General features: G+C 39.7%; 1 protein-coding gene across 3 annotated transcripts in view; it reads right to left on the bottom strand.

Annotated features, from left to right (window-relative positions):
- LOC107225482 (limbic system-associated membrane protein) overlaps positions 1–24,324 on the bottom strand; it is a 54,890-nt gene extending 30,566 nt beyond the window's left edge. For 2 of the 3 annotated variants that reach the window (XM_015665965.2, XM_046744279.1), the window contains exon 1: positions 23,556–24,324. The gene's annotated coding sequence lies outside the window, so the exon portion shown is untranslated. The remainder of the gene's footprint in view (positions 1–23,555) is intronic. The other variant, XM_046744278.1, reaches the window with a different exon arrangement.
- Positions 24,325–24,647: the final 323 nt, after the last annotated feature.

Here is a 24,647-nt window from a genome sequence, read left to right on the forward strand (position 1 = left end):
CACCCCGACCCCTGTAAAAGACGAGCTTGGCGAGGGTCTGCACCGTATCCTGGGCGAGATTACCGGGCGGCCAGACGGAGGGTCGGGCTATTATCGAATCATTTTGCGCCAAACTCGTTTTCATACTCACCCAAGGACCGCAGGCAGAGCGAAGAGAAGGAAACGGGCGAAATAAAGAAAGGGACTCGGTAAGCTCGCCCTTAAAACGAGGGTATCCAGCTCATCAGGCCTGTTTCAACTGCACATACATACTTTCAAGACTCTAATTGAAGGTAAATACACTGTATAAAGTACTTGAAGTTAATGAGGCGACGTCGAGGACAATTGCAGTCCTTTTTGTAATTATTATATTCTTTCAGGAATTTTCTTATTTGTTTTAACCTTCCGGCTTTCTCTATTACCGTTCGTTTTTATGCAAATATTTTTCGACGCTATAGTTTTGTCACCAGTATTAAACTGAGAGATCCGCGCTTTGAAAGTAAAATGAATTTCTAAAAAATTATACGTGTGTAAAAATTTGCTGATAGCACAATTTTATATCAATTACACACAGACTTGATTGGAACCGAATTAATCGGGCAAGAAATCGTCGCCGAGAAAACGTATATATTCGACGAAAAAAAATTGACTTTCGTATCTTTATAGTGTTCAACATGAAAAGTAATCGCGGCCAGGGTAAAACCTTGACGCAAGGAAAGGGCCGGGGTATTTTCTGATAAGAAAAGCTCACTCAATCCACCTAATGTCTTGTTTCGAAGCAAAGTATAGTAGCCCGATTATTATTCGAGATAAGAACTAGCCACGCGGGATCTCCTGAAACCGTAACCGCCACTTTATCCTGGTGCGTGTAATTTGACGTTGATTTCTTAATCCCGGATACGCGCTCGTACGTTTGCGGATTCAACGAGATCTCTTCCCATTAGGTACGGGCCAGTAGGTATGTACATACCGTGAGCAAAGTGTGTAATTCGGGAAATTTCATTCCCCGCTGAATTTCATTCAGCTGAAATGTCTGTCTCTAAATAAATGTAGCATTTGGCCCTTCGGGTACAGTGCGCATTTTAAATCATTGATTTCCCGCTGATTTGTTCTTCGTTTAGTATTTGATTAATCGATTTGCCCCGTTTTATTTTTATCAACGTGAACCTACCGATGGTGCAAAATGATATGAGCCACCTACGCAGCAACCCTCGACTGGTACTCAAACAACGATGAGCGTAAATATGGATGAAGGGTCCTCGCGAGCACTCGCGGAGCTTTTAATGACGGGGGAAATGATCGGTCATTGAAGCCGAGAGAGTGAGGTGTTTGCCATGAGAAAAGCAAGGGCCTAAAAACGAGCGTAGAAATTCCAAGAGGGGATTGATAGTAAAATTAAAATGAATTGCACGATTAAAACTGTACCCTTGTAAATCTGGAAATGTGCGTTGATTTACGTATACGCGGTACATATGCATAGGTATACCTATAGACGGTGCGCAACGATCGCTTTGAAGGCAGTACTAACTTTTTCCAGTTTGTTTGCTTCTTTTAAATTAATGGAATTTTAAACATAAGGTAGTAGAACAGCAAAGCCGGCTATGGGCACAGATTCCTATACCGACATTCTAGAAAAGGTTTACATCTTGGCTAAGCGTCGGTAAAATGTCGGTATAGGAATCTATGTCTAGAATCAGTTTTACTATTTTAGTCACGTTTGCATTTTCAGGAACGCATGCGTGTATATGTAGCGCGTTTAATTTTAGAGATTAGTTGATAGATGGAACGAAGTATTCGACAAAAGTCCCTATTTTGAAACCGAAATACACGAATCTTCGAAAGAGGAGTTTCTTTTTGTTATTAAAGTTTTTTCAACCCCTTATTCTGCGAGTACTAAACAAAGTCGTTAATATTTCAGTTGCGAATTTCAGAGTTTTTTCACACGTTTCACCTACTCGAAATTTTTGTGATAGTTATTAGAGTCTCACTCGCAGTAAAAAGTAGATCATTTTCAAGGCAGGTTTGACAAATTTTTGAAATTCATAATATCACCACGGTGAAATATGAGTTAGTCCAAACTTTTCCTTTTTCCAATCACCAGGGATTAATCAATTAAGCAGCCTGACGTTTCAAAAAATCAGGCATCATGAGGTCCGAAAGATGCGAGGCTTCGAAAATATGCATGCTCGTTGACTGCAGTGGAATTGAGGCATTTTTTCCCTTCTCGTTGGTCATGCTACTACGCGAATACGCAGGGTTATAATGATCTAAAAATGTGGGTAACGGATACGCTTTGTTATACCTGCAACACAACAGGATGAGGTTGACAACAAAAGCGCCCTGTAAAGAAGTAATAACGGGAGCACGCATGTATAAAGGTTTCATGCAAAGCAGCCCCCCGAAAACGGATTTGTACCTCCTTTATTTCACCACTCGTTCCTGGCTTTACATGATATATTATAGGTATATACGTACATTGAGTGAACGTATCTTCCTTCCATTAAGCGGACACGATATCGTCACACACGCGTAAGATGTCAAATCACATCTGTGTGCACGTATTTATACGAATATTCCATCGCTGAATGGAACCAATAATGTAAGTTCAACTCTAAGCATGCAGAATTGGCTACCTTTTGATGTAAAGAGAACGTTTTTCAACTTCAACGATTTTTCATAGCTTCTTGTCTTAATATGAAAAGTGTGCAAAAATCTTTCAAGATGAGTCAATAGCGTGGTACTAAATTCTCAAAATATTCTCGTTGAAGAGTTCAAATGAGTTTAAGTTGATGTTCAAGTTTTATGAAGTTATATAGGGAGTAAGTTTGCGAACAAATCCAAGTCGATACTCATTGTTTGAAAAAATCAAAACAAATGAATCCTTAAAATATGCAGTGTTTTAAAAATTTCATCATTCCTACAAAAATGTCTTAAATTTTCTGATATCTTCATAGTGACTTTGTGAAGCTTGTCATACTTGCTGTGATTTTTTTTTGCGAATTTTGAATTCATTTCCTCGAATAAAAATATTGACTTCTTTGGTTGAAAAGATCTATTGGCGTGTTACAATTGGATTTGTCTGATAAGCCGACTGAATTTCAGGTCTGACGATCCTCCCTAATCTTGATCAGAAATCAGAATGTAAGCAAACGAACTTTGACAGCGATTTCTGAGTAAACAATGTTCAACGAGTGTTCAACCTGACCAAATCCCTCTCAGACCATTTGATTCGATCAAGAACAGCAATCAGCCAACTTTTAGTATTCTGAGTACCTTTTCGTTCCCGCGATTCCGATCTGCGAAATGTGAACGGTTGTTTTTCACCTCGTAAATTTATCGCAATCACGTCAGAGCGCCTTGGCACCGTTCCTGAAATAACACGCAGGTTACACGGGCACGTTGAAATTAACGAGTCTCTTCGAGATCCCCTAGACAAGAGCCGGTCGTCCATCCTGTGTGGACCGTCCCTCGTCATCCGCTGGAGACCTGCAGGGCGACCTGAATGTGTTTTATTACCGCTGCGGCACAAAGAAGGTATAACCATGGCCGAGTCGTTGGGGGGAGGCGAGGGGTGGATGATGACGTCACACAATGGGAAGCTGACGTTATTAATCATTTTCTTCCCTCGCAAAGCCCCGCGATCCGATCTCCGCTAAAATCCTTGGTATAAAGTACAAACGTTAAACTTGCAGGCTGCATCAACCGCTGCATAATGTGAATGATTCACGGTTCCGCCCATACATTTTCCGCTTTCCACTAGCAAGTTTCTTCTGCATCCGCCTCAAGTCGCCTTGATCTTCATCATGATCAAAATTCTTTCAATTTCACGGTGCACGGAATGTGGATGGCAGTGAGGCCTCGGCGTCAGTCCTCCACTTTGCAGCCGATACGCGGTAAAATATACGGACTGTTTCTGAGTAAAGGTCGCTGTATGTTGGGCTGCCTACCACTCAGGGGACCAAATATCGGTAATACAGACCTACCGAGTTATCGGCAGGTAGCGCAGTTGAAGTTCTCACGAGCGAGCTCGAACCGCCCCTGTTGGCTAGTTGTTTAGATTTGGTCAAGCAGTTGTTTCGTTGTTTATTACCTATGCTGAAGCATCCAGCGACCGGATTCCGGAGTCAAGTTGAAGTGATTATATGACTCAGTGGCTCTGTCTTACCGATATATGTTCCCCTCTGTGGTAGGCAACCCAACATACTCTGGCGTTTACTAGGTACACCCTGTACAGTTGACCGGATTGGCTCTTATTCCGCGGAGAAAAGAATTCGTTAGACAGCTTCTGCAGCCCGGCTGCGTCCCGTTTACGGTGAATGTCAGCGGTGTTCATGTGTACACGCCCCGGAATTCTCCCCGCGATTCATTTACAACGGCAACCCTGCTAACATTCTTTGCCTCTCGTACAACAGGGACTGGGAGGGTCCGCATTCTCACCCCCTATTTGACGCGACGCCTGAAATTCGAGGGTTGCGAGGGGGTGAAATACGGGGTGACTTGTCTCCGGAGGAATTATGGCGCTAGCTTACACCCAGGAAAATTGACAGGTTGTTTTGGAAGTGTACAGAGTTCATTATGGAAAAGTTGATGAGCTTAGGTACGCGGATTTGAACGTGCAATATATTTTTCAATCCGGCGATTTACGGAGGTTGGTTGGCCAGTAATTGATACTTTTTATTTATGTTATTATAATAAATTATTGTACTCGTATCCTTTAGAGATCTTTTTGAAAATAGAAGAATAGAAAATACTGGAATGTTGAACAGAAGCTTAGAGGTTTGTTTCAAATATCACTCTAAAATTGTTAAAAAAAAACTATGAGATTCGTTAGTTTTCTACGAAATCACTAAAATGGCTTTTCCTCTTAATTTTTCAGTTTGCAGTATTCGATATTGCCATTTACGTTGTTTACAATCAATACTGGTATAATGTTGTAAAATAAATGATTAACAATGCCATAGAAAAAATAGAAAAAAGAATTTCAATGAATTCATGAAAAGTAGTCTTCTGAATAAAATGTGTCGTCGTAAAGTGAAATCGAACGAATGTATTAGATTTTCAACTTCATCTTTTGATGCGACTTATACCAAAACATCCATATCTGAGCTTTTCGTTTACATTTTTAAAGATATCTTCGTAGTTTACGAATATAATAATTTGAGAAATACTTGACGTACCTGCGTCTCGTAACAAAATTAATAAAAAGTATCTAATTTTGGCAAGTGTAGGACGTTCTTCTTTTATTTATTTATTTTTTTCTCTTTGCAAGCTTCCGTCTGGCTATTTTTATACCGGTCCACTTCCCACGGGGCAATTTCATTCTTCGTGTATTGCGTCAGCGGATCGATAAGTAATTGTTTGAAAACTCGGCCGGCTTTGTGATCCTCCGTCAAAAAAGCTCGGTTCCAGTAGCATACCTCTAATCTAAGAACGTACGTGTGTGAGCGTCTGTGTCGTACGTATTGTTGAAATACTCGATTATTTCAGACTTACTTCTAACAACAAAAGATACCTGAATCATTTTTTATTCATCCATGATGACGTTCGCGTTATATTTGATTTATTTGTAACATAAATACTCATCGTTGGCACAAAGTGTCAAGTTGATTGAAATGTAAAAAATGTTTTTAAAAAGTTGAATCTCAAAATATTCTCTCCACGGAAGCGTATTGTTTATTTTTTTTCATCTGTTCTGACGAAAAAGTTGAATTGCACACGAACGACCAGCAGCTGGAAAATTCGCGAACGTCTGCTGGATATCGTTAAATAAATACGAAAATTTCAATACCGTGTGTAGCGACACTGCGAGGGCGAACAAAATATTTCATTTTTCTGCCCTTATTCAGGTGGCTTCACGTGTGATTATTCTGCAGTCACAGCGGCGGCGTTGTTACAGGCTGTATTTTCCGCTATTGGCAATAATACCGGATGACGACCGACGAATGGCTGACTACAGGAATTGATGGGAAACGATGTAGCCGGGTGATAATTTCCAATAGAATGCATGCTGATTCTATTGGACAATGACACACGCACGCTATGCTTTGACGATCGAACCAGTACCGTCTGGATAGGCTGATTGTGAGTTGGGTCACCAAGCAGAACGATCAGACCATTTCAATACCGTTTCAAATCATTTTTGAGAATGTTATTATACTTCTTGAAGTGTTAAAATAATTGACACGTTTTCAATATTGATAAGATTCGCACTTGTTGCGATTTTATTTAGAGTCTGATTACGTATGTTAAAGAGTAAATTTAACAGAAATTCGAAGGTTTTAATGTTAATTGCAAAGTGTCGACGGAGTTATTTAATACTGGAAAATATTAAGATTTTGTTATTTGGTTGAAACAAAAATATATTATAAGTTTCTCGGATTGCCGCCAGACGTTGCCGACCGTTCGAAATTCTCGCGGTATAACAAATTTTCAACCCCATTCAGCCGCCTGTGTTATTCACGTTGTCAAATCAGTCCTAAATAATATTTCCCCTGACGATCGTGAATTTTTATACGAATTGAAATTATACACATATCAGTAACGTTTACCGAATGAAACTAGTAGCCGATATAGTTATATTCATCCCTTAGTTTTGTGAACTTCGCTTCGACGAATGATATCAAAATAATCTTCTTACAATTAGTTCAAGAGAGAAATAAAAGTTCCAAATGCTTTCCCTTAAGACATACTTTGTTCCTCTGTAACAACAAGTATCATGAATAGCATTGAAAAACTGAAACCCAATCTAAAATGTGAATCAATTAACTTGATGATAAAGGGCAAATTGCGAATCCATCCATCGATAAATGTCTACCTGCAAGCGTAACGAGGAGGTGAACGAGAACAGTTTGACGTCCGGTGCAGGCTCCCCGGGTGATCAACAATTAATGGCGAACAGTAAAACGGTGCGGAGCTTTCGAGTGAGGCCGGAAGACGGATGGGGAAGGACAAATTGTTGAATTGCATCGCATCAATCGATCTCTCTGAGCCGGTGGCTTTACCGCGGGAAACTCGCAAAATTTACGCACGTACGCTAAACTGAGGGATGGGGGGAGGGTTTCAACACGTATACACCATATCAGGGAGTGTACCTGCAGCCGTTGCGTCGTTCGCGATGGCTTAATTGTAAACAATGCTAACGATTCGCGGATTCTCTTTCATCGAAGCACGTCCATATCGCACAATGGATGGGATAGGCGGGCAGAGGGGGTGGAGGGGTTGCCGCGAAACGCGGGGCGGTTGAAAGCTCTACGGGATTTTCAATTGTTGCAACGATTCGAAAGCTGAGCGACGGTTGCCCCGTTCCGTTTTTTTTTTTACCTCCCTTTTTTTCTCTCTCTCTCTCTTTTTCCGTCCCGTTCTCTCCGCTTTTTCAATCCTCCAGTATTTTTCTACGTACTTTTTTTTCTCGCCAGTCAGGAAACAGCAACGCCCACCACGCAGCAGGTTTTTAAGCTGCCGGAGGTAATCCGGCGGGGTACGTCGGACCTCCGTGTACGTTACCGCCTACACGTGTATGACGGCTGGGAAACGCTGATTGCGGAACGGCGAAACTGTAACGAGAATTCGTGCAAATTCTCCGGCGACCATCCGACGCTGACAAATGTAGAAATAGACAGACGCGCTTCAACCAGTCGAGGGGACCGCCATGGGATTAGCCCGAAACTGGGCGAGGCGAGGAGCAGGACTTCCGTTCGCTTGGTAGTCCTGCTAGTCGGGCTGGTTACCCGGGTCCTGTGAACACGAGAAAGTCTTACGGCGATATGACGTGTTTCCGGGACCCCTTAAGCCCATGGGAAATAGACTGCGGCGTACATTATGCAGTGTCAGGTTTCTGACTTACTCATTGTCACTCCCGACGCGGTTAGAGCTTAACGTAACAAATGGACGCTCCTCCTTTTGCACCGATGTTTTGATTGGCGGCTCAGTTCGCGGTGCTCTTCCCTCGACGATCGACGGAACAAACCGTCGTCCGTCTTCCCTCAAAGGACGCGGATTCCGACTCAAAGTGATTGCCGGATTTTTGTCGCGGGCCTGAAATGTTGAAATTTTCCTCGTTGTTTTCACCTACATAGCTACACGACTCACTCTCCTTACATTTACTTTTAAATATCACCAAAGGTTTACTTAGGAATTCATCTCGTTTGGAGAAAATATAGCTTTAGTCGAATGTTGACGCAGCTTTCAACATTTCATTTAATCGCTTTTCGCATTTTCACGTGGGCAGCGATCCGATGGAAACTTCAAGCGCGATACGCATGTTATATATTTTTTTTTTTTTGATCAATGTGAAATTTTCAACCACAAATCAAGCTTCACGAGGCAAACGTTTTACCATCGGTTTTGATCGATTGTATTCGATGTCATGAAAAATTGGCGTTCTTCGAAAAGGTTCATCATTCACAAGTCCTCTCACAATAATCGGAAATAATTTCACACCTGTTCTTTGGTGCCATAGAAAACGCAATTTGATGGTTCAGATGAATTTTCAATTGTATAGAAATTCAATTTTACAAATTGTACAGGAGGTTTCAACATATTTATCACTGTTTTCCAATCAACTAATTTTTGTAAATTAATAGTATAAAGTGACGGTCCATTATATAATCGTGAATTGTGTAGCAGCTTTTGTCCTTCGTGCTGTAAAAAAAGCTGCGGAATTGTTTTATATTTTGTTGAAAGTATAAATGTGACTTAAGGAAATTTTTACAGAACACCAATTATTGACTTGTTTTCAAAACTGATATCTGCAAACATATCGAGTTCGATCAATAAAAACAGACAGGAACATACTTGTTTCATGAAACTTTATCGAAGCTTGGGATTTTAAACGTGTCCACTCAAGGATCAATCAAGTAAAGTGAACAAGTCAAGTACAATTTTCAATACAATGGAAATGAATCTATATTTCAGGCATGAATATTTACACTTTGACGAATGTCAATAAACAGTCGCACGGTTAAAATCATAAACTCAAAAATTCCCAGCACGTAAAATTCCGTCAACGTTAATTTGATTCCGTAAAAGAGCCTAGCAAATTTTGGTTTACTTCAAAGTGATCAACTTCAGAAACGCGTTGTAATCAATACAGGGAATTTTTCACGCACGTAAATCATCTCCAACAGTGTTCAAAACGTCCTATGAAAAGTGTTGCAACACACGAAAAATAATAAGTGGACCAAGCCTTGCAGTGTTAATTTAATGAAAGAAATTCCGACGTCAGACGGAGACAGGAATTGGGTGACAGGGGTGAATGGTTGGTGTTCGCCTTCTCCCTCTCAGCTCCGGGTGACACGGATGTGCGTTTATGCAGTCGTCAACTGGCTACACGAGAGTCGAGAAAGAACAGTCGTGATAAATTATTTATTAAATTCTGAGCTTCGTAGAAAAAAATGTAATCTCCTACAGGGAAATTCTTCCCGATGAAACAGAAACATCGTTGCAGCTAATTAAAATTTCATTCGTTACATCTGCGTGGTTTTCGCATTTATAGAACTGACTGAATTCTTATTTTTCGCGGGGCGGAAAATCAGATGAATAAATTCTCAGTTTTTTTCAGAATTTAATATTTTAAAACCTTGCCGAGACATGTTATGCGATAATAAAGACACATTAGTTCCTGATAAAATCCGATATTGACGTTGAGAAATCGACCTTTCATCACCTATCTTCCTATCAATTCTCAATTTGAACCGTTCTAAACTAGACGTAAATTGGGTGGCAGCGGTGGGATAATATATTTCCGAAAAAAGTATTTTCCACAGAATTTATTACCGCAATTACGTACAATTTATGGGCGTACGTAAGCCTGACAATACAAGACAAACAACTTCTGAAATTAAAAAATGACATTCCATTTGAATGGTGAAACTGAATCTCGAATCCTCCCTAAATTTCCTGAACCGAGGATCGGAAAGGATAAAGTTTATTCGGTGCAACGCGGCGAAAGAATTGAGTAATTAACCGTTTTACCCGGTCGGTTATTGACGGATTGAAGGGTGGCACGGGACCCGAGTGGAAACCGCACAAAAACGAGATAAGCCTGCCTTCTGGGTACCTACATCTACCTAGTAGAACAGGATTACCTTAATCCTGATATCTAATCGATAACCCTACAAGCGCGGGGAGAACAGCGACAGGGTTGTAAAGGGGTGAGCCTGTATGGATTTAGCCCCGATTCCTAGTTTCACCAGAGCTTATCACGCTCGCAGTGCAACTAGCCTATATGTTGTACCCCGTAATTAAATCCTTCACCCATTAACAAGGAGGAATCGATCGGTTCGTTTTCTGCGCAAACTCATCGACTGGGATTCGAGGAATCTCGTTATCGTCCATTTCATTCACTGTTTCAGAGTTTCGAATGAATTACGAGTGTCTGAGATTGATCGAAGCTCCAATTTCGAACGATCTTAACTTTGGAGGTTCAGATTCGAAGGTGTATAATACAGTTTTAATTTCGTAAGAAATTTTCTGTAATCCAAAAAATACTAGAACATATTTATCGTGACGCACAAAATAGAACAAATCGATGTTGAAGCTAATTCTAAAAATTCGACCTATGAGCATGAATCGACGGCGAAGAAACGATATTTTTATACTGTGCCTCATTTATCGATCACCCAGGCTTTATTTTCGTCCGTATTTGGTGAGTAATGCAGGTCGGATATAAATCGTTTATAACGTATCGGAGAGAGTCTGATTGCCATGGAACGTAACGCCAAAGATTAAGCAGTGTTGTTGTAATAAAAAGTATTTCGATTTAGCGAAAAATGAAACTAACGCTTGAAGTACATCGGGAATTCACTGTGCTCATATTACTAGAATTCAATAAAAAGGAAAACAACCCCCTCTCCGTTGAAATGGTATCAGATTCTGAAAGCAGTTGGCTTCCTAGTTCTGAAAGGACGCGCGTCCTGGCCCGGAAGGAGTTCGCCAAGGATCAAGATAATTCTTGAGTTCCATAGCTGTCAGAGGCCTTGCGGACGACGTTTGCTCGCCGCTCCTTTCCACTCTCCGCGAACCCTCCCATTCTCTCCTTTTCATCCGACGCTCACACGCCGATAAATAGCGGGAGAATAGTGGCTCAGATCAGTCGATTTTCAATAAGAATCTTCGCCCGAGCGACGTGGGAGTCTAATGGAGAAACATCCGTATTCCCGACTCCTAGATCCTTGTTCCTCGTTCCCCGGCCGTGTCACGCGTCTCGAAATTTACTCTCGCCGAAGCCACGCGGCTATCTATCGGGAGAGCAGTTTGCTAGCCGGGTTCAGATCAGGAGCGAAAATCGAACCTGCTATTTATCAGTTTCCGTTACTTGCTTTTGTTCGACAAATCCTAGGGACCAACTTTCGAAATTTCTCAACTCCGTTGAGATTGCTTCCTAGATGACTTAACAGTGTAAAACGCAGTTTTCAATGTTGAAACGGTAAACGGCAACTCTGACTTTTTGAAAACCTGTAAGATTCGTAAGACCTGAGAAGAAAATGGAATATTTCAACATTGGTCGTACAATATTTTTGCGGAATAAGCCGGAACAAGAACTGAGAAAACTTTTTACTTTTTTAAAAAGGTCAATTTGTCGACGCCTTTTATAAGAGGGAGTTATTAAGAGGGATACCAGGCATCTGTCTGGTATAATCAGCAGAACTAAATCATTAATGGTCTAGTACCGTTGAATCAGCTAGTCAATTCACAATGGCATATTTCTCCGTCGTTGTTTGATGTGTCGCTTAGTTCACATAGCATAAATTACAATGAAACAATAATTTTCCAGTCCAACAATTGCACAGTCATTTTTGAATCTTCATAAAATCATTTCACTTTGTAAATCTCATTTTGCAACTGCGACAAAATCTATGGGACTGCGGTGCCAAACCTTTGCTTAGTCATTACAAAACCATTTTGTTTTCCGCGCACTATAAAATCAACCAAACGTTTCGGTTGTGTGAAAATAATGTTTGATCCGATGTACGTTAACCCTGAAACTTCGTTTCCGGGATCGAATTCTGGTCGTCACGACCGATATTTTTCCGAGTGTAGAAGAATGCAGGGGGATGGTGGAAGGGAAATCACCCCATGGCTGCCTGAAGCACACCCTGAACTCGTCGGTTCTTCGCGAATTGGCCGAGGGTCAATAATTCGCAATTATTCATTATTAGCCCCCGGATCCGCGGCTTATTTCCTATCCCCGCGTCTATTCCCCTGCGAATGGCTTAAAAAGATAAAGCAAATGACCCGCGTAATCCACCGCGTTTTTCTCTCCACGCCCCCTTTCCGCCCTCTCATCTGCCTAACCGCCACCCCCTCAACGGACTTCGGGTCTCGCATTTTCTCCGCTCTCCTCTCCTCTCCTCTCCTCTCTTCGCCTCTTCGACGTCGTTAGACGCATCCCGAGCTCTTTCCGCGATATATCCCCGGCGACATCTGCCTCCGTTTTATACATGCGATTCGCCTCGGGCCATATATGCGGCCGAGAGGGTGCATAGATTAGCCAATCAGCGTGTAATCGGTTTAGCTTCCTTATTTCTCCCCGCGTGACTAACCGCACTTTGAGGTTACCGCCCGGGGATCGAATCGATGCATTGCAGGATCCCCCCGGCCCTTCGGGAACACGAGAAAGGGAATATTTTATGAGCCTGGCAGATGTGTTCGAAATTGCGTTACGCCAATATTCGTAGGTAGAGAATGCGCGTAACGCCGATGTAACGCGTTGTCTGCACGTGCAGCGCATTCATTCTTCACCCTTCTATCAACTTCGCAGGATTTACCTCGGGATATTAGTCCAAATCTTCGTTTCAATCAAAAATCGTATTTTCGGATGCGCGGAAGTTATAACTGTACTTTTCACCTATCGAAAAAGAAAGAAAGAAAGTCGTAAGAATATTATATTATTTCCTAAATCTTGTACATTTTGAGGGGTGTAAGATTCATTGACGATCATGCTTGTAGTCTGTACTCTTCACACGAATGTGCTTAAGTAATATTAATATTTAATATTTAAGTGAAAAAAGGAAATGAACGCAAAAATCAGCACAAACCGGAGATCAAACCCTTACGGTATTATAAATATGCTGATCTATCAACGATTATTATATATGCATGATATAAACTTCACTCGGCAGAGTTTATCCCGCAGGAATACTTAGTCGTCAACAATATGAAAAGATACCACATAAAAGTAGGAAAAGATCGATTCCTGAATACCTCAACTTACGTACAGATAACGCTGTGAGTAGGTATTGATATCTTTAAGGAACGCGTATCACGTACGATACATAGCTGATGGAGGGGTGATAGATTTAGTACAGCGTTCATAATTTTTAACATCAAATAGGTACCAACGTTATTTGTTTTTAAAAAGTCGAGAGTCTCGTACGATTTTCCTTTCGCGTGTTATTAAAATATTCCAAATATTTTGCATCTCCTTTCCTAGTTTTTCTACCCTTCTTTCATTTATAATTTACTTATCCTAAACGGTAGGTGGGATTAATTTTGTACAAAAAAATGGATGTAAAAACCATGCGTGTTAATACCGTGCGGTTAACCAAGCATTCAAAAAAATATGTAGATCTATAACACGATGAGAATAAAATACGTAACTTCGACGATTGATAAATAGTCTGATTATTACTCGAATTACGCGCTCCGTACGTAGAGACGTTCATATGTTTTTCCATGCGAGTAATCGTATGATATAAATCAAGTAGCTACGCGGATACTGAAACCGTTATATGTACTATAGCTATCGTCTAGTAAAATCAGGTGTAAGTAATCATCGAACGATTCGTACGATGTGTAAGAAAGTTTTGCACATATGTTCAGGCGGGCTCCGATCGGGCAATTTTAGCAATTGCTATTGACCCGTTTGGATTATAAGAGGTAGATGGACAGACCTGGGCGCGATGGGGAGAGAGGAAAACGGCAATCCCAGAGTCTTGTGCCGCATTATATACCTTTACTCGGTGCGAAAATGGATTACTGCAATTTTGCATGCAAAAGTTATTACCTGAAATTGTCTGAAAATTGCACTCTCGAAGGCCGCGATGCCTCGCCGTTCCTGCAGCGAGGTGAAGGAGGCGCGGTAGACTCTGATCCTTTTAAAATAAACTGACGTTTGCATTTTCGCGGAAGCTTAAATATGCAAATAGTCATCTCGAGAGGGGAATTCGTAATTACCGTAAAACAAGACTGAAATTGTTGAACCAGATTCATCGATAAGTTGGCAGGTACGACATCGCGTTCAACGCGTTCGTGTTTCAGTAATTCGGCGCAATTCCACGTGAAAACAATATCCTTTACTGTAAAAACGACCACCAATCAAGTGATCGTTACCGTTTTTTCTTTATATCAATTATTTCTATTCAATTGTTCCGATCGTCCAAGCAATGGTTTTTCGCACTTTATATTTACTGCGATGTGGTTTGTTCGCTTTGTCTTGTTATTTGGAGAAATTTCCCCACCTTGTTCCGTAATTCCAAGAAGCAATTTGTATCTCCCGAGATATCTCTAGCAGGTTGTTAGGAACATTATAAGCTTCCTCTAATCATAACGGTAAACCTTGTTTCCGTTATTCGCATCCCCAGATTTAACGCAGACGTTGGAATGAACACGAAACTTTGTGCCGAGGGTAGGAAAAGCTCCCTGCTCGAAAACAGCAGGATTAGAAGCCAGGCGTTTTTTCCGCAAAAAGTATGCGCAAAAATATATTTCGCAAGTCTGTTCTGCGCTTGGTTTTATAACCGATCTCAGTATCCTCGCGTGTTAGTTTTTCGTCGACGAAATCAACCTAGGCAAGCGTTTCTCGAGTCGGTTTAATATTCGGTTATCTATAAAGCAACGGCGAAGATAAAATGAACGTTTATTTTGTATTAATTTTCAACGAAATGACTCGACGTCTCGCGATCGTAAATTCCACTGTCACACAATTCCTGCGGATGGAATGGTAATTTTTTCAACGAGGACTTTTGTATATATAACTTGTTTCTCTTTCTCTATGATCCTCGTCGATGCCGGATAATCGAATCGAATTTTTATTCACTGGTCGCGGTACGATCTGAAATTACTTTCCACTCCAGGTGAAACTCGGCGGTAGATGTATAAACTCCAGACCGGGAAACGGTAGTTGTGACGAGACCTAGATAGAAACTTTCTTTGTTCTTCGCCTCGAAAGCTTGCGAGCTGTAACTCCTATACATCCGCGCTCTAAATATGGCGTCGGACTTTGGGTAGTTCTCACTCTATCAAAAGAAAAATATAAGTGCAGTTATGTGAAAAAAGTTTATTCGCCATTTATATAAGTATTATATATACCTCGAAACTGCGGAATATTTTTATACTTTTCTTCTTTTCCTTCGTTCTGAATAACACAAACTTCGGTCGCAAGGAACTTTTCCTCGAGACGGAAATGGAGAGAAAATATGTTTGCCGATTTGACGAGATCTTTTTTACGGTTCACGGGAACGTTCTGGTTACTTATCAAACGCTTTGTTGCCAGGCAATATATTTACCTATAATAACCCGAGAGAAACAACAAAACATAATTGGAAAAAAAAGTTACGTTGAACGCAAGAATTATAAGTGACTCCTTTCGCAGTTTCAATTATCTTGCTCGTCTTCGTGTGTCTGAACTTAGTTATCAAAGATTTTCCGAAGTAGCTTATTGCGGTCCAACATGGCGCCGGCAAAAGGAATCAGCTGATCTCAGTTTTCACTTAATAGCACGAGTTACAAGGCGCAGAAAAATTCCTGCAATTAATCGTACCTTCGTTTTGCTGCCTTGAATTTATATCTATAAAAAAATAGGCTACAAACTGACTCTCATCATCAAACACGGTCTTATGTTTCATTGAGATTGGTTAAACTGTACAAGTGAAACTTTACGAACTCAACAAGCTGAACTGAAACGGTTTTTTCCAATCAAACTTGACGGCTTGATCGGACAAATTTCTCTTTCTCTTCCCATCGGTAGTGGAAAATGTCCGTAGGTATTCAGGTCCACGTGCTGCTCGGCCGTAACCATCGAGCTGTAATTGGACGTTCGAATGCATCTCTCGATGCACCGCAATCACAAATTAAACCTCCGCGTCCGGTCACCGGTAGCGGATAGGTACGGACACTGATAGAAGAGGAAAAAACGGAAAGAAAAATCCTCGTTATGCCTATAGAATCCTCTCGATCGATTTATCCGACATACGTTTCCCTGCCATGCCGATTGAGTCGCCTTTTGTTCAATCCCGGCCACTCGACGTGTGCAGGAATAAACAAGGCGTTGCAGTTGTTCGCCTTCTCTTTGCACGACAAAAATCTATTGTCTTCTCATTCGCACTGTTCATCCGGTTTATTGGCAATGGGAATTTAGGTAGAGTAACTCTGCTGCACTGCACATGAATTTCAAACAGCCAGCGAAGTTTGGCACGTATTTGCAAGATGATTGCACACGGAGTATTACAGGGGACCTACAGTTTGAAGAGAATTTCTGTGTTTAGGTAGAGATTACGAACGGTCAAAATGTTACCAACGAACAATTCATCGTACTTTAAAAATCATGGTAATCATATTGTAATTTGATATTGAAGCAACCTTATTTCGAGGTTTTCCAATTATTTTTACGGATCAAATCAATTGGAAACGAACGAATTAAGATGCCGCGGAACTGGCTTGTCATGTATATATTTTGTGACGTCATAAGCACTACAGATTCTGGACATTCAACGTTGAACTAAATGATAGACTTCTCGTGTACACTAAGTGATTTGATTGGTCGGATCTAACGGAATAGGCCAATAAAATCACTCAGTGCAGCAGGAAAAAATGTGATTGATCGATAAAATTCAGCACCGTAAGCAGACAATCAACGGTAACGAACCGAAGAAGAAAGCCAGTATCTCAATGATAAATATTTGCACGTGATATTTTGGAATTTTTACGGTTTGAAAAATAATACAGATCTTGCGGAGCATACCGATAACAGCGATATTCTTTGTCTATACGAAACCTGGCCACCTAAGCTGCCTGACATCTCACCCACATGGCTTTCTAATTGTAATGTCGTACACTCTGACGGCTTCAAAGTCAATGCCAAGAGACGAGCAAAAGACGGCTTATGTATTGCTTGTAATAATAATATTCAGTCTCACGCATTAATTGAAACATCCAAGTAGCATATAGCGATCAAAATAAAATCAAGAACCTTCGAATGCATTACAATGCTCGTGTACGTTGGGAATTATACCAATTCCCAAGTTTTGCAGGCGGTGCCTTCGACTTAATTTTATTAATTAATTTTATTTTTTAATCTAAATTCCCTTAACCCGGCCGTAGCCTCTGATGGTGAGACTCACTCGACTTGGAAATAAACACGAGGGGGAAATAAATATTGGAACATTTCGAAAATGCTGGTCTAGTCATTGCAAACGGTTGATCTGAGAGCGATACACCCGAAAAATTTACTCATCATAGCCTGCTTGGCTCAAATGTAGTGAACTTGGCTGCGTGTAATTGGTTTATTTGAAAATAATTTCCGATTTTTAAATTTTAAATATACCCATTGCGTTTGGCCACTGAAAACAGGGAATACACATATAAGGTACAAGAAACCTTACCAATAAACCTTTTGAAAAAAAAAAAAAAAACAAAAAGCGAGAGGTGAGGAGATGTCTTCGAAAGTGCCGAAAGAATGATCTTAAGCTAATACTTTCAATCAATACATAAATTATAAATGGGATTACTTAAAATAATTGAAAACTGAAGAAAAAAAAAACTTTTCTAAGATAATTTATCAGAAACAGTTAATAATACCCGGGACAGAAAAAAAATTTGGTAAATTGTTAACGGATTTAGACCTAAATTACAAAGGAAAAGGTACTGAAAACGACATTTCGAAACTCTTTTCCCTACTCGACAAACCTTTGATTATGAAATTAGTGACGCGAGACCTCCTTTACTAGACATTTCGGTTACACGTAAAGAAATTATAATCAGTATAAAAAATGCAAAGCACCCGGCACGGATGCCCTCGATAACGATTTTTATAAAAACTTATTCGACAATTGGATACTCTACGTATAATGTCTTTTTAACAAAATTATTGACGAGGAGCGAGTATTCACGGACTGGACAGAACTGCATACATCCATGATTAGTAAAAAGGGATCCCAAGATTCGGAACAATTATGGATTCGTCTCAACTCCATACTTAAATTTTAATTCGAATGGACGAAGCTTACAGAAACACTGCCGGAATTCCAATCCAGATTTAGAAAGAAAAGAGCTTGCATTGACAAATTTTTATTTTGAGCGCGATCTCTCAGATTCATTTCAGTAGACCAAAACGTGAAGTGTAATCGCTTTTCATTGACTTTGTTCGCGCACTTGACTCTATCAAGCACTCGCTATTGTGAAAAAACTTGTTCGAAATTGGTATTAGTTCAAAATTTATAAGAATAATAATGAGGCTATATGATAAACGCGTCGATAGCAGTACGTAACCACGAAAGTGTGGCCAAAAAAGTCGAGGTCACCGAAGGGGTGTCACAAGGTGAAATCCTTAGTCTGCTGCTGTTCGCTCTGTATTTAAACAACCTTGAGAGAGTTTTCAAAGGCAGAGGGGTGAAGGGAATCTCGATTGACCATAAAAATCATTTACTCCAGCTATATTCTCCAGTAGACATGAAAAAGATGATCAAAATGTTGGAACAATACTGGGAAATAAACTCTCTCAAAATAAACAGAGCCAAATCAAAGATACTCATATTTCATAAATTATAGCTAAACGAAAATTATAATCAATGTGTACGCGATAATGAACCCCTTGAAGTAGCGAATGAATTCATATATTTTAGTGTAAATTTTTCAGCTCAAGTCTATTTCTCCACGAAATGAAAACTGCGACTTATTCGGCAAAAATTGCAGTGAATTCGGTGCTAGGAATCATGAAAGAAATACTGTTCACGTCTCTGGTAGAAGGTGTTCTATTTTATGGAATTGAAATTTGGGGGTTGTGATATTTGGACGAAATTAACAAAATTCAAACTACTTATTGTAAGGGATGTTTAATTTATATAATTATTGTCCAATCTACGAAAGACTTCCAAGCACTCCCTGTACGTCTGTACGTTTAAAAAGACAATGACCATCGAATAGCTCGGAGCTCGATGCTTGCGACTAACAATAAGTGGTAAAAGTGGGGAAAGCGATAAAGCGCATTTGTTGTAAATTTTGCGACCGCGCGCCCGCTGGAAGGTTAATACGTCATCAAGTCTTGAATTGTAAGGTAAGTGTACCAGTTATTGACACGTTTAGACCCAATTATTGACCCTTTTATTTTAAAAATTGTAAATTGACGGCACAAAGTATGAATTGTGCGATGACTAAACCCAATTAATAGAGGGCTAGACACTGCAACTTTATTTTTTAATAATTTTAGAACCAAGGATAGAACAGATACGACTAAAAAAGTTCGATAATTGGGACAGGGTCAATAGCCAGTACACTTACCTTACCTGTGGTTAACCTCGAAATCTAATACCCTGATATGTTTTGATAACATACGGAAACTTATGTATGTACATTAGGGTCACCCTTAGTATTGTTAAAAAAAACATTTTTCTTCTCTCACCCCTTAAATTGACGTGGAATATTAAAAAATTATTTTTAAAAGTGAAATCAACTCTGAATTTTAATATTAATCCGTGCCCTAAATGTCCTTTAAAGGAGTTCAAATCGATTTTTTTTTTTATCAATTTTTTAATCATTCGCGTATGAACAATGAAATAAAATTGTGTGGCAACTTAAACTAATGTAAAAGTAATTTTACAGCATTTCGCACATTTGTCTGAATTTCTTAAGGTGATACGGACATTAGATCAATGAGATAAAAAGCTGAAATTTTGATATGTTATTAATCGCTAATAAATACGTATAAAATAATCGTTTTTAATCAAATAAAATGAGAGATTATTTGATTTGAATTTAAGAAGCAGAAATAAGGAATGTTTTAAGAAAAATCATAATGTGAAAAAGTTGAAACTTCTACAAAAATGAGCTGGAAATCAATGTAACATCTCGGAACATAATTACTGCCAATCTATCGTTGTGGTTTTTGGATAATTATAATTTTTCAATTTTCTCGTATCTATTTCATGTCAAAAAAGTAACGCTGTCGAACTACGGATAACGGCATTGATTTTCGCAGGAAAAACTATGTAAAACTTGTTTTTTAAAAATTTTTTACCTTGACAAACACTCCTAATCGATTTTAACTCCTTGAAAGGGCCTTTAGGGCACGGGCGAATATTAAAATTAAGAGGGGATTTCACGTTAAAAAATCATATGTATATATATATATGTATATACACAACTGAGCTTGGATAAGCAAACTTTTATATTCAAGTGACTCGACTACTTTTACATGTTTTTATATGCTATATACTTTTACATATGTGAATTCAATGTATTCATTTGTACAGGCCCATGTCGTCTATGCAAATTACTCAAATATAGTGTATAGTATTTATTCATCATTATTAACAATAAACATTATCAGCGATCTACACGGAGCGAAAAATGTGAGAAAAATTACCCTGCTGTCTGTAATCGTGATGTAAAAGACACCTAATGCATTTTTTATTGATGCATGTAACAAAAATTATAGGTTTTTATGAAAAAAATTACTACCTTGCTTCGAAACTATGTATTTCGGCAGCACAAAATTTAAAATGTGACGACGCATTTTTCTGATGCAGCACCGTAAAAACTGCATTAGGTGTCTTTTACATCACGATCATAGTAACAGCAGGGTAATTTTTCTCAGATTTTTCTCTCCGTGTACGTTAGCAATGACTGAGTTAAGGACGTGCACTTTTATTTAAGCTACGGTTTAAAGATTTTCTTAGTCGGATTTGTATCCCCGTTATCGGACACTTCAACGAAGAAATATATGACAATCCAGTTCAGTGGCGCCTTAAGCTCACTCTTGTCAGTGAGCTGAAAACTATAATCCTTAGTCGACACGGATTTTGGAAAAGATTTTTCCAACAGAGTTTGGCTTCTGATGTAAGATGATGAAAATCACAGTAAATTCTCAACTTCGGTACGCCGATGACGTTGTATAAATGGAATCGCTAGCAGCGGGAAAGTGTGCATTTATGAAAAGCAAAACACTGCACTTTACTCGGTCCGAACACGACACCGAGATTGGCACCCTAGCTTAAACCGGGGGATCGTGCATTGGGGTCGTTGGGCTGACAGATTTCACGTCACAGTCGACGGAGCTAACACTTTACTCGATATTAGGTTTACAGAAGCAAAAAAGGAGCCCGCAACGTACTGTGGCTCAAACGTTTCTTCTTCTTACTCTTGGGTCAAAGAAAAGCTGCGTTTAATGACACGTGGAAAATAAATGTGAGATCCGAGGTAAAACAGCCGTAAGAAATTGTTGCGTAACTCATAACCGCGCACATAACGCACCGTGTATATTATACAATGTATGTACATACTTGTGCGTTACATGACGTGGAAATAATCCGAGTTTCGAAAGTAATGCAACTGGTTGATGTTTAGCCGATATTTTCACGGCTTTCTAAAGTACAGGATCATACGAGTTGGACGGTGGGTATCATGTGGTAGTAGTCGAGGTATGCTTACTGCAGCGAGCGTGTGTTCAAAGTTGAAACTTTGAAGCGTTGTGTATTTCGAAGCTGAGTTTGACAGGGGATTTCAGGGCTTCAGGGGGCCAAAGTTGCAAGCTTGGCAATTTCTCGATAGTGATGAAAGTCTCGGTAATGTACCGCGGTCTCTGTTTCCGGCAGGTAAACGGACGGGACGGAGAAACGAAGAAAATTTTCGAGATGCGGAAGCTTAACCCAGTTTATCCTGAGCTTCGACAGTGATGAAAGGCGTCTTTGTGACTCTTTTATCATCACTGTTGTTCCATCTTCGTTCTTTAATATTTTCCCTACACCTTCTGCGAATGCGTTTTTTCACGGCAGGATGTACGCCCTTCAAAGCAATGCGATTTCTGGTATAATTGCGACAAATCCGAGCATCCAAACGCTCGGATTACGGTTAATCGACCCGGTTAGAATTACGGAAGATTTTATAAAACTGATGATTTCTCAAGCTACAATCTCGAAACGCCTCGTCTGTTGGGATTTTGTTTTTATCGTGCTTAAAATTCGCAAGTCGCATCCGAGTGACGCTGCAGATGAAGGAGTTAAGTTTAAATATCGTGGAAAGTAATTCTTTTCATTAACTCAGTTAATGCTGATCGGTGAAAAGTCGATGTTTAAAGATAATCCCAAAGTCTGTAAATTTATCTACCGTCTCGTTGGTAACATTAATCTGCCATTTATTTTCAGCGAAGCATTCCGTATCTCTATGCATCGATTACTCAGAAATTCTGTGGAATATTGCAAGTGGCTGGTGATTATTGACCGCGTTGCGTTTGACGACATATTAATACTTCGAATAGAACTCTTCACAGTGTTTGATGTCAAAGTAATGATTACTGTATAATTTCCACATGAGTTTGCCTATATTTCGCTAGTTAATCCAGAGTAAAGCATGATGTCGTATTCAGCGATGTATACATGTTATAATTTATATTAAATTCCTGTCGATGTGGTCAACCGGTCATTAATTAGTCGAATTAATTAACCAGGAACTTTCGCATGAACGTACGCCAGTCACCCTGTAATTAACGAACCGAGAAAATGACAAATTTCGCTAATAGAAAGTTTCAATTTTCATCGATTTCTGTTTTCAACGATCACCGTAGTTGTATTTCCGATCTAAATAATAGAGTTTTATTTCCGTTGCGTGCCAAAATATTGTATCTGTATTCAACAATCGTGTGCAGATAATCAGTTAATGAAGAATTGAAAAGCTCTCCCACTTTCTATTTTTCAATTTCAAACAAGCTTTGAACTCCGCGGAATTAGGCCGAAGGATTATTTGCATTTTAACCATTATTTTTTTTTTTTTCAATCAATGTGCGCAGCTTTTGTTCAGACATTTTTATACGTGTATGTAGTAATATGTCTAACGAAAAACGGTTAATCCTGGAAAGGCGACGCAGTTCTTTTAGATTAAAAATGACCTTCTCGAATCTTTCTAATGAAAAAATTTACATTTAAATTATTTTCGGCACACGTCGTAAAATCTGATTTTAATAAATTAGATATTCAAACGGGCAAATAAGGTTAAAAGAATTCGCTCATATCCGTAAAAACTTTTTATCAAATGTTTAATTATCAAAATTGCTGATGAATGTTAGTCTGAAATTACTGATTTTCTCGAAAATCTAAAAATTTTCCTGTTTCAGAACACGATTCGCAATTTCAAGATTTGTATTATCCTTGGATCGCGGATCTATATTTTGATTCGTGTAAACTTCTGACGTCAAATTCTCTTACTTACTGTATCCGTTCTTTTCAAACCCTGATATTTCAAGAAAGCATGCGGAAAGCTTATGATACGGTGAATATTCTTAATCCTCAGAGATTGTGTATCTAGCTTGTGAAAAATACACCCAGCCGCGGGTGTAATAAAGCCGTTTTAAAATGATTAATGATATGTACCTGCAAAAACACGCTTTCCCCAAGGCGTAAGTCTCGATGTTCGTGTTGCACGGGCACGTCGACAATTTACAGGCGTGTGTTCATTATACACACGTTACATGTATAAATAAGTGTGAAAAACTTTTAAGCTTAACACAGGTCGCGTTGATTAAGTCTTCGCGCAAGCTGTACGATCGTCACAATTACGTTGATTGTTCCTCGTTCGAAAAACTGCAAAGTTTTTAAGGTTTGAAAATAAAAGAAAAATTGAAATAAAAAACTTTTCAACATTCGCAAACTTCCTCTCCTCCCTCTCTCTTTTCCGCACCGCCATCCACAGATTCTACTTTTCGTAAAACGTTCCACCCTCAGTTAACAACAAATTAACATACGGTAATAATCCCGTTGCACACGCTCTCAGCGTAAAATATAATATCACATGCACCCAAATTGTACACTGAAAATAATTCACAATTTTTCGCCAATCAGTCAGTCACTTTTCGATCCGTTACTTATTATTAAAAGTACTCTTTCCTCGTTTCTACGGATATTACACGAGGAAAATTTCCTCGAGACGTAAGAGTTGAACGAAAAAAAATATCTGTATCTATTTATAATTATACATAATACATACACGTATATGTTCAACGCGAACGTTTGTAATTTTTCAAGATTATCGAAAGCATCGCCTCCGCGGTTTGTTTAAAAAATAAAACAAGCGGTGCATTGTTTCGCGTATTCGAAACAACTTTCGCTGCTTCGTTTCTTTCCGAGAGACGCGCTACTTGCCGCGGGGTTCGCCACTGACTAACCTCCGGCCGACCTGCACCCGGGATTTTGCGCATGCCCTCTACTTCGGGGACTTTTCAAGGGTCGGTTCTCCGTGCACGGGACGCGTCATTCGGTGCGTCGTCACCGCCATCCGATCGCTCGTCTTCGCGTTCCGCACCCTCTTTTTCGGGGTGAGATTTAACCCGCGGTTGCAGCATCCCTGCGTTCCTGCACAGTTTTAGCGGATCGTTTGCGCCGCAGCCTTTTCCCCCTTTCGCCCTACGCCGGAAACTGAGCTTTTCCGATTTGATACACGCAGGAAAATTTCACTCTTTGGATTTT

Source organism: Neodiprion lecontei, chromosome 6 (genome assembly GCF_021901455.1).
Source record: "Neodiprion lecontei isolate iyNeoLeco1 chromosome 6, iyNeoLeco1.1, whole genome shotgun sequence".
NCBI lineage: Eukaryota > Metazoa > Arthropoda > Insecta > Hymenoptera > Diprionidae > Neodiprion > Neodiprion lecontei.